Here is a 9,631-nt window from a genome sequence, read left to right on the forward strand (position 1 = left end):
TTTTTTTTTTTTTTTTTTTAATTTCAGAGAAGCCATAGGAATGTAATGAATTTAGGAAAAGCATTATTTTGAACTCGCACCTCAGTATTCACCAGAGAATCCACACCGGAGCAAGAAGCCTATAAAGGCTGTGAATGTGGGAAAAGCATCAGCGATTGCTCATGCTTTATACGCTGCAGGAGAATCTACTTGGAAGAGAAATCTTATTTATGTTTGGCATGTAGCAAAAGCTTCAGTTAGGGCTTGTACCTTCTTATTCACCAGAGATCACACAGTGGGGAGAAATGCTATTTATGTACCAAATGTGGGAAAAGCTTCAATCATGGCACAGACCTTTTTGAATCATCAGAGAACCCACATGCAGTGAGACCTGTCAGCTCTGGCCAAGCATCAGTCAGACCTTATTAGCCACCTGGGAGCACACATGGTTGACAATGTCAGAGAACAGTCTGCTCATACAAATAAAAAAACCCCATGCTTAATTGAACATTATTTTGGGAGGTGGCTGTTGGAAAACAAGTTCTAAGGGAGTTTGGGTGCTTGGGACAGCAATTACTTTTAGATTGTGATTATCTGGAAAAAGCCGCGTGGTCTGGCAAAAGGTGCGGAGTCAGGAAAACCACCTTGCAGCGGAAGCAGTCTCCACCATGTCAGTGTGGGCAAGTTGACTGAAAGTCTTTGTGCCCATTGTCTCTGTAGGATAAGTGCTGTACCAGCCAACCTTCCAGGGAGGTTATGAAGCTTATTTTGGTTGCTCTTGCTCTGAGATTACTTGATGAAAGGCGACCCAGAAGAGTGTAGCTGTAAGATTACCTAAGAGATTCTTCTGGTTTTGTAATGTGAATAGCATAAGTTGAACAAAGTCTGCTTTTCAGTAATTAAAATAAAACACAGTTCCTAATGATCACATTTTGATGACTTGTCTTTTTTGCCCCTTTGGTCATCTCTCTCTCTCTCTCTCTCTCTCTCTCTCTCTCTCTCTCTCTCTCTCTCTCTCTCTCTCTCTCTCTCTCTCTCTCTCTCTCTCTCTCTCTCTCTCTCTCTCTCTCTCTCTCTCTCTCTCTCTCTCTCTCTCTCTCTCTCTCTCTCTCTCTCTCTCTCTCTCTCTCTCTCTCTCTCTCTCTCTCTCTCTCTTGTTTGCTTCAGTGACGTTTTTGCATAGCAGTAGAAATTCAGACCACTAGAAATCCCCTTGCTGAAGAGGCATGAGCTTAGCTACCCTCTTCAAAGCTGATTAGCTGTCTGCAAGATATTGTAAATAACGTCTTAACTGGATTGTCACATCTTAAATGGTATATTTCCAGCGCGTACTGTATGGTCACAAAGAAGGTTAAGTGCAAATTAACATTTTATTTGGTAGCTTCTGATTTGCATAAGAGTTGAACATAGTTGGGCAAATTCATAGGCATTTGGGCTGCTTGTGGCAATTGCACTGTTGTATTGTGCCGCCTTGCCCAGTGAAAGGTGTTGAGCTGCCTTGCACTTACAGGATAGAAGCAGACGCCGGCAGTTATGGCACAACAGCTACACTGTAGTATGTCCATGAATAAACCTCACAGTAACTCATTTGGGTGCCCACACCCTTCCACAGTAAGCAGTGCATCACAAGGGTATAAATTACTTGGGTGACCTCTTTTAATGTGCATCTTCAAACTTAAACCTCCTGTTAGTCGCTTTTCAGGAAAGCAGTTTAATTTTGTTTTATCCAAAGTCAGCTCCGATCAGTGTAGTTGAAGATCCCGTTACTCTTATTCTGCTCTCCTGGCAGTTAGTTCCTGTGTCTTTGGCCAACACTTCTTCCAAAATCAACCTTGCTGCTGTTCAGGACTCTTATCCACCTGTTTGTTTTTCTGTCGTCTTACCCCAGAAGTAGTTGCATTTCACTGGTGGCAGGCAGAAATAATTAACATTTATTGTTTGGAAGAAAGGGATTATATAAGTGTATAGCTTATTGTTGAGTATTTGAATGAACACATCTATATACTTGATCTTGACTAGAGCATTTCTATATTCAAGTGCTGCTGCTTGAGTCTGAATGTGATGTTTAGCCTTTGTGTTTTGTTCGAAAATACACAAGTCCATACTACAAACTTGTTTGACCTTGTTGTATTTTCTCCCCTTTCCCTGTCTAATTTACTTTCTCTTTTTTCCTGGCAGCTATTACCCTGTTTTTTGTTGAAGTGAAGGTCATGGTAACAAAATGATTTATTGCAGAGAGTGCATCCAGATTTGCTTACAGGCTTCTTCACTGTGGGCTATTGGTGGTACAAGTTGACTTGATCAGGGTTGGAAAATTATGTATTTATTTTTTGTTTCCTTCCTATCCAATTAAAAGATGTATATTTCCTTTTCTTTCATTTCTAGCACAGATTGAGTCCAGCTAGATGAGACATCTACCTAGACATAGCCATGTTCTAACAGGGTTGACTTTCCCATACGGTTTGCATCGACGTGCAATATGGTTAACACATGGTTCCTATTTGTGTGGGTGTAATTTGTTTAAAACTCAGAGTTTAACAGCTCTGCTTGCATGATTGGCAGACTGTAAGCAGCTTCAAACATAGATTTTTTTTTTTTTTTTTTGCTGTGTGGGCCAGACCTCCTCGCTCCTTACTTTGGTTAGTCGGCCAGTCTTAACTCTTGGTTTTTCTGCTGGAGGACATCCCAAAGTTCATTACTTCATGAGGAAAAACACGTGCTGTCCTTTGTATTGGACATCAGCAGCTGGCACTTCATAGGGCAGCTCCCCAGATTGGTTTGTTCTTTTTCCCATGTTTCAGTGCTTCAGACTGTTTTGGCAATACACTGGGTGCGGAAAGACAAGCCCAACCCTGGGTATGGAGAGGCAATAGGGCTGTGTGCATATGTTGAACTTCATTTGGCAGTTTACCTAAGTATATATAGCAGTTTACTATCTTGTTCGTTGAGAGAACGGAACAGAAAAGCAGCTGCTAGCTTGTACCAGCTGCCCTTTTTTTCTTAGAAGGGGGTAGATGCCTACTGGGATTATTTGTATCCAGTCTGTCATCATGTGTGTATTGCCTCAGTAAGTTCATAAGCAGAGAAAGTCATAGGTTTAAGTTTGCCATGTTAGGTTCTGGAGTCTTTTTCTTGAAGAATTTGAAGCTGCAGTTGATTTATAATGTGATATTCCTGATTTTGCTATGGGTAAAAGAGGGCACCGTGTGATGGAAAATGAGTAGTTGGATGGTATACCCTTCACCTGAGTGTGAAAGTCTGGCAACTTCTTATTTAGCTGCTTGTTTCCAGAGGGCACAGACATAAAAGAACACTGAAAAGATATTAAAAATAGCCATGCTGCTCTTCTGGACTTCTGGCTGAGGGGGTGGAGCACACGACACATCCACCGTATAGTAAACTGGCTTTACCATGTAGTCAAAGTGGAGCAGATGCATCGTGCAGAGCCCTGCCGCATAATAAATCATTCAAGTCCATGATAAAGTTACCATTAGAAAAATGTGAAGTAACTGTACCATGTGGGAGTGTTACTGTGCACTAGGCACGGTGTCTGCTCCTAGGAAGTTCCATTGTTCAATTAATGCAGCTGAATAAACTCTGGTGCAGTTTGTGCTGGAGTTTATTGTGCTGCATTTGCACATGCACCCAGGCCGTTGAGCCAGGGTGGAACAGTTGTGGCCGATGGGGGACCCGGGGGTTAGCCTGCCAGCCCGGGGCTGCTCTGACCAGGCTCAACATGCTGCAGAGAGGCTGGCTGGGGCACGGGGGTGCTTCAGTGTGGGGCTAGCCAGCAGGCAGTAGTGGAGCACACTCATGCCCCAGCCACCCCTGTCAGCGTCTGCATGTGCGCTGTGCTGGAGTAAATAACTCCACTATAGAATAGTGCTTGTGGTTGGGAGTACTATACTGCAGTGGAGTTAATTAGTTTACTCCCTCCTAACAGCGCCGTGTAGATGGTGATGTTTTACCGCAGGGCTAATTAGTCTACTTGCAGTAAACGAACCCGTTCAGTGTTACCTATCCAGAGTGAATTACTGCATGGTAGTGGTTACATGCCTGCATGTGTGTTCTTCAGCTTTCTAATTAATTTTCCTCGGGTCTCCGGACAGATGACCTCTGAGCATGCTTGGCTTTGGGTGGAAAGGGATCAGGGTTCTAACCAAATCGGATTGCAGAAGCTGTTGATTAAAGTTTGTGGCTCCTATTGCAAGTGGAAGGCCCTTTTACTTCTAAAGGTTTGTGGATGTTTTTCCAGCTTTTGGATGGGCCTGTCTCTTAACTGAACACCTCTTATACACCTGTCTTGATAAACAGAAGAATCCCAAAAGCGTCCCTTTTCTCACTTGGAAGGTCAAAAGGGAATGCTGCTTTTAGAAAAACTTGGCGCCTGACAAGGAAGAGTTTTTTCTCTGACTGGGTTGTAGCCATGTTATGAGTATAAGAATTTGGTTGGACTATGATGGTCCATTTAGACCCATCAACAGAAAAACAAATTATTCTGTATATCACTTGGAAATGCGGGCAGTGTTTTGCTGTAGCTATCCAGAAACATTTAACAGGATCTACGAGGATTAAAAGGATTTGTAAGGATCCATTCCAGCAATGACATCAGGAACTACATCAACAGCAAATGCAGCAGAAGAACTGCAGGCATGGTAACGGAGGTGGTAAATGTGTTTCTACGGGAAGAATAACACCTTTGCCCACTGCCTGTTATCTTTGAGGACATTGTGGTCGTTTGGGTTGAGTTAGCTCAGAGCTTGTGCTAGGAGATGTCACTGTTGGTAGGTATTCCTAGAATAATGCAAAATCTGAACTCCAGATCGAAGAGATGCTGAATGAAATACCATTTTTAGCATAATCAAGGATGTAGTAGTGCAACACTTGGTATAAATTGTGTAGGTAAGAGTACAAACTGCTAAATGACTCTTTGCTGATCCCATGAGAATCAGTAAAATATAATCCAAGGAAAGTTGCTGCTTGAATGGAGGACTGTGGTCTGGTCGATTGAGGCATCTCTCTCTCAACCAGAGCTCTACCAGTTCCGCAGCTCGGCATCATAGTTCTAATATCAGAAAACAGGTTTCAGGCATCATAAATGCCCTAACTAACATCTTACTGACCATAATGGGCAGGAGCCCGTTTTTCATATTTCCTGAGAAACAACAGTCTTGGGCCCTTAGCTAGCCTTGGCTTGCACCTTGCAAGAATGGACCTGCTTGCAATTCGTGGTGGCCCATGAAACCTCATGGATGATGTTTATGGCACTGGAAAGCAGGTCTTCCTTGATCTTGTTATGAGAGAAGGTAACTTGAGTGGAACATTTTGAGTGCTACTGCCTCTGAGGATATAGGTGACGTCAGTTAAGGAACCAGATCTAACAAAAGAAATCTAAGCGCTGTTTAAGAGGAAGCATTACCCCTTAAGCTATTGTCTGGGCAGGCATCGGACGACCAGAGAGATGCTGAATTAGCAGGTCAGAAAAGTACTCTTGTGAAATACTGCCACATGGTTGTCACTAGATGGGTCAAAGCAAGATCTTACAGATTTTCCACTTTGCTATATTCTGTGATTTATAGTTTATGTGGTCATTTTTCAAAGCAAGCCTTATGAAATAGCCTGCGGTCCGCTCTGGCTTGCTCTGGGAGCCTGGAGGTGTTGGCTTATTGCACTGGTCCAGTGAGAAAACAACCGAAGATGGCTGGTCAGCTTTTGTTTGCATTTCTAGGCTTGGCTATAATGTCTGTCCACTGGACTGCATCAGATAGAATTCCAGTCACAGTGGAACCCAAATTATATTTACCTAGCGTCTAATTGGACTGAGATTTCCTGCAGTTATGTTAAAATCCACTGCCCTTTTGCTTAGCAAGCAAGCATTTGAACTCCCAAACTCCCGAGGTTTAGCTTTTGCTGGCTCAATTAATTGTTAAATGTTCCCTTTATTATAATTATAGATAGATGCTTTGCCTTGTTGTAACTGAGAAAATTGCTGAAACAGTTGTTTTAATCTGAATTCCTCTATCAGTTTTATAAAAACTCTTAATAAAAAAAAAAAAGAAGAAAGGGGGGAAAAAAGGGAGAGGAAGCAGTTTGGTTTTGAAGTGGGCTAGCGGTATCCGAGTTGGAGAACATTAGTGAAATTGAAATGCGGGAATTTGGTGCTTGCCCTGACGGCGGTTGGCTTGCATTTGACATTGACCCATGTGTTTGTCGTTTTTCCAGATATTGCCTTCTATTTATTTTGACACCCTCACCAGCTGAGGGGCAGGCATGCCAGAATTAAAATTTTATATATATATATACACACACATGCATACAAGCAAGCATGCTCTCTCCCTCTCTCATTTTCTAGGAAACTTAACCTGCTTTTCAGTAAATTCTTTTTTTTTGGGGGGGGGGGAATCTCCCTGTGCTGAGAATTTAAATGCTAGTTTCTTTGCTGAGTCATCTGCATAAAATGCAATGGGATTTATCATCCCATAAGGAGCTATAAGTGTACCTTCAGAAGCTCTTAGACTTCCAGGCAGACTTCTCCCTTCCAGTTTAGGCTACGTTGCCCTGATCCTTCTTGGGGATCTGCATGGGTGAACGCTTAGGTCTGCCCAGATTTCTTTGCGAGATTAGCACTTTAATCTGCATATGTTCTAACCCCATCTGCTCTCCCTACTCTTCATGTGTCACCTCTGTTACTGAAATAGTAATATAACTTATAAAGGGTTTGCAGTTTAGTATCACCTCTTCAGTTGCTGTGAATTATAAACTTCAGAAACCACAGCTGCTTGGGAGTTGACAAGCATTTCCTTTATTTTTCAGACGTATTACCAGTGCACCTTTAATCGCTTTGAAGCACATGAACAATCAAAATCATCATAATAAAAGAAATCAAACAAGCCCCCTCTCAAAGCATTCCTTTCCCCATTACCACTTGAGATTTTTCTATTTTAAGAGACCATCATAAGGACAACCCTGTCTCAGTTAAAACCCTTCTCTGTTGATCCACCCTTTTTAATAATGCAGAAGAGAGGGAGAGAGGATCTGGGTAAACAGCCAAGCCTTGCAGCAAGCCAAGAAGGTCAACAAACTGTACAAAGGCAGCCCAGAAGGTTTCTCTTTGAACTGGATTGAAGCACGTAGAGATTGCTGGCATTTCCAAGCCCTGCTAAGTTTGGGTTGCTTAAATGATTTAACACTGGAGCTTTTCATAGGTAGCAGTTGTTTGTAATTTCATTTTCATTTTCAAGACTTGAAATGTTATGAGAAATGTGTTAATATAGGTGACTAGGTGAGCAATCCTAAGAGTTCAAAACAATTTGAATCAAGGGACAGAATGCATTGGCAATTGATAGGTATATGGTGCAGGCTTTCATGTTTCTTTTCAGAGGGCATTGATTCCTACCCTGCCTTCATGTTTTAATTGAATATAGACAGCAAACTGCTTGTTAGACTTGTTTACTTACGAACCTGTTTTGCAAGGAGGAGCCCTGAGGCGGTATTTCTGTATGGCCCATTAATATAAAGAGAATGAAAACTGCATTTCCAACTTCTGAAGTTGGGTTTGTTTTGTGTTCTGTCTAAATTCACTGGGCACTGTTTTCCCTCTTTTCTGTATGTGGGGCAGCTGTTAATGCTCGACAGATGGAGTCCCACTTAAGGCTGATCAATAGAGGTTGATCCAACAAATAGTTTTGTCTTTGTTTTTGCTTTGCTATCTGTGCGGATCCTCCAACTGGGTAATATAGAGGGGGAGAAGCAGGGGAGAGAAGACATTGGGAATTTGTAGGGAAAGAGGGTTAATGTTAATCTAATAAGTCATTTCTCATACTGTCCCTTGTACGTTAATCTGTAGAATTGAGAGAGTGCTTGATGGATTTCTCATAGCAAATGAGCCCTGCACAAGTGCGGCGTTTTAGATGAGGTGATCACTCTGTGTGGGCATTTGTCCCCTTTCAGGCATCTTCATCCCTGCATGTCTTATCACAACAAATCAAGAAGATGTTCCATCATTGACTGTTATAATGAAACCTTATTAAAAATCATCTCTGTGCTGCAAGTTCTGTGCATGTGTGGTGCTGCACTGCCTACACCAAAAAAGCTTAGACTCCTAAAAATAAAATATCCTGTCAAACTAAGGCGTTTTGAGCTTTTGCAAGGTCTGTAGGGTGAAGTTTCACGTTAAGACCTTATTGATACGTTTTTGGTACATGGCAGCGGCAGCAGATATAATTGAAAAGCCGTGGTTTAATTACCATAGGTACTCATGGTGCACAGATACCAGGGGCTTTGCAAATTGCATTAGGGAATTACTTTTGCAGCTGATGAACATAGGAAGATTGCAACTCCTACTCAGAATAACACTTATTAATGTGGAATATAGCACGCCATTATAAAACTGGGCAAACGGAAATGTGAGGTAGAAATGCTACTGGGATTGAGTTTGAATAATTGTTCCAAGGTGGGGGGAAATCTCTGGGCATTTTTCATGGAATGGAGCTGCTGACTTGCTTTTGTAGTTGCTGTGCTTGATGGCCCCTGAAGATTTGTACTTCACTTTTAAGCCTTAATAGAAAGTTGCGCCTGTTTTGGTCAGCACATCAGTCTGAAGTTTTGTGGGGGGAGAAGGCATTTCTTCTCTGTAAATGGAGTTAACTGGAGACAGTCCTACAGTTCAGCTTCAGAATGCAGGTTTTGGAAAAGCGATGGTTTTTCAGCCTTTCAAGAAAAAAAGATGACAAAGTGTTGGGTGTTGATTGTAAACATTCCCCTACACTTACAACTCAGATACAATCCTGGAAGTGCATGAGAACTAATGAGTGAAACAGGCTATAATTAGTGAAACTGCTACTCTATTTTCAGTGTCCAAATGGAGTGTGAAATGCTAGAGGTAAATACAGCTTAAATGGTGAAAAGGAATTTATTTAAAAAATGTTCACATCTCAATGGTGCCTGCTCAGTTGGTTAACACTGGCAAGATAAAATTGAAATGAACTGAATGGCATACCTTGTTCTATAACCTAGATAAATGCTGCTGGTCAAAAGACTTGGTGAATGTGTTCACCTTTCTTCCAAAAAAAAAAGAAATTGCACCAAACTAAGGATAAGCAAGGGTGGGGTGTTTATGTGATCATGAAAGAGGCAGCCTCAGTCCATCTGTCTGTCCATCTATCTGTCCAACCCTCCTATTGAGCGAAGTGACACCATTTTGTCAGCTATCAGCCATAGACATTTCTTTGTCCAGTCTTCCTTTTCCCTTCAGAGGCCAAGGCGTTATGGATGCTTTCCTTTTACCTTTTGCTTGTGGTAGTCTGTTGTCGCAGGATTTCAGACCAGAAACCCTTCCATTCTTGATCACTGGGGTCTGGAAAATCTGTGTTCATTTCATCCCAGCATCCTAGGGTTTGTTTTTGATTGGTAAGGGCTTCTATTCCTTTCTAAACAAAGAAGTCTTGTATTGCCTGGTATTTCCATTGAGATGTTTGTTGTTTATTTCCAGCAAGGTAATGCTCATCTTTATTATAAGTATGGTAATCCTTGTTTTTAATTCTGTACTGTAGGAAAGTAGGCACATGTCTTGGCAGGTGTCTAGGATATTAAGAATTTTTTTCTTTAAAAAAAAAAAAAAAAAAAAAAAAAAAAAAAAAAAAAAAGGAAACAT

The 9,631-nt window shown here is 41.6% G+C and overlaps 1 protein-coding gene and 1 long non-coding RNA gene across 5 annotated transcripts in view; one reads left to right on the forward strand and one right to left on the reverse strand.

The window, feature by feature from the left end:
• LOC109293714 overlaps nucleotides 1-3,933 on the reverse strand; it is a 20,156-nt gene extending 16,223 nt beyond the window's left edge. Inside the window, exon 1 of one of the 2 annotated variants that reach the window (XR_002096370.1) lies at nucleotides 3,921-3,933. This is a non-coding gene — a long non-coding RNA (uncharacterized LOC109293714). The remainder of the gene's footprint in view (nucleotides 1-3,920) is intronic. The other variant, XR_002096371.1, reaches the window with a different exon arrangement.
• The window catches only part of RERE (arginine-glutamic acid dipeptide repeats), a 309,682-nt gene that overhangs the window by 4,348 nt on the left and 295,703 nt on the right, over nucleotides 1-9,631 (forward strand). The gene's annotated exons all lie outside the window — the stretch shown is intronic.

Source organism: Gavialis gangeticus, unplaced genomic scaffold (assembly GCF_001723915.1).
Source record: "Gavialis gangeticus isolate Ggan-Ray unplaced genomic scaffold, GavGan_comp1, whole genome shotgun sequence".
NCBI classification, from domain to species: domain Eukaryota; kingdom Metazoa; phylum Chordata; order Crocodylia; family Gavialidae; genus Gavialis; species Gavialis gangeticus.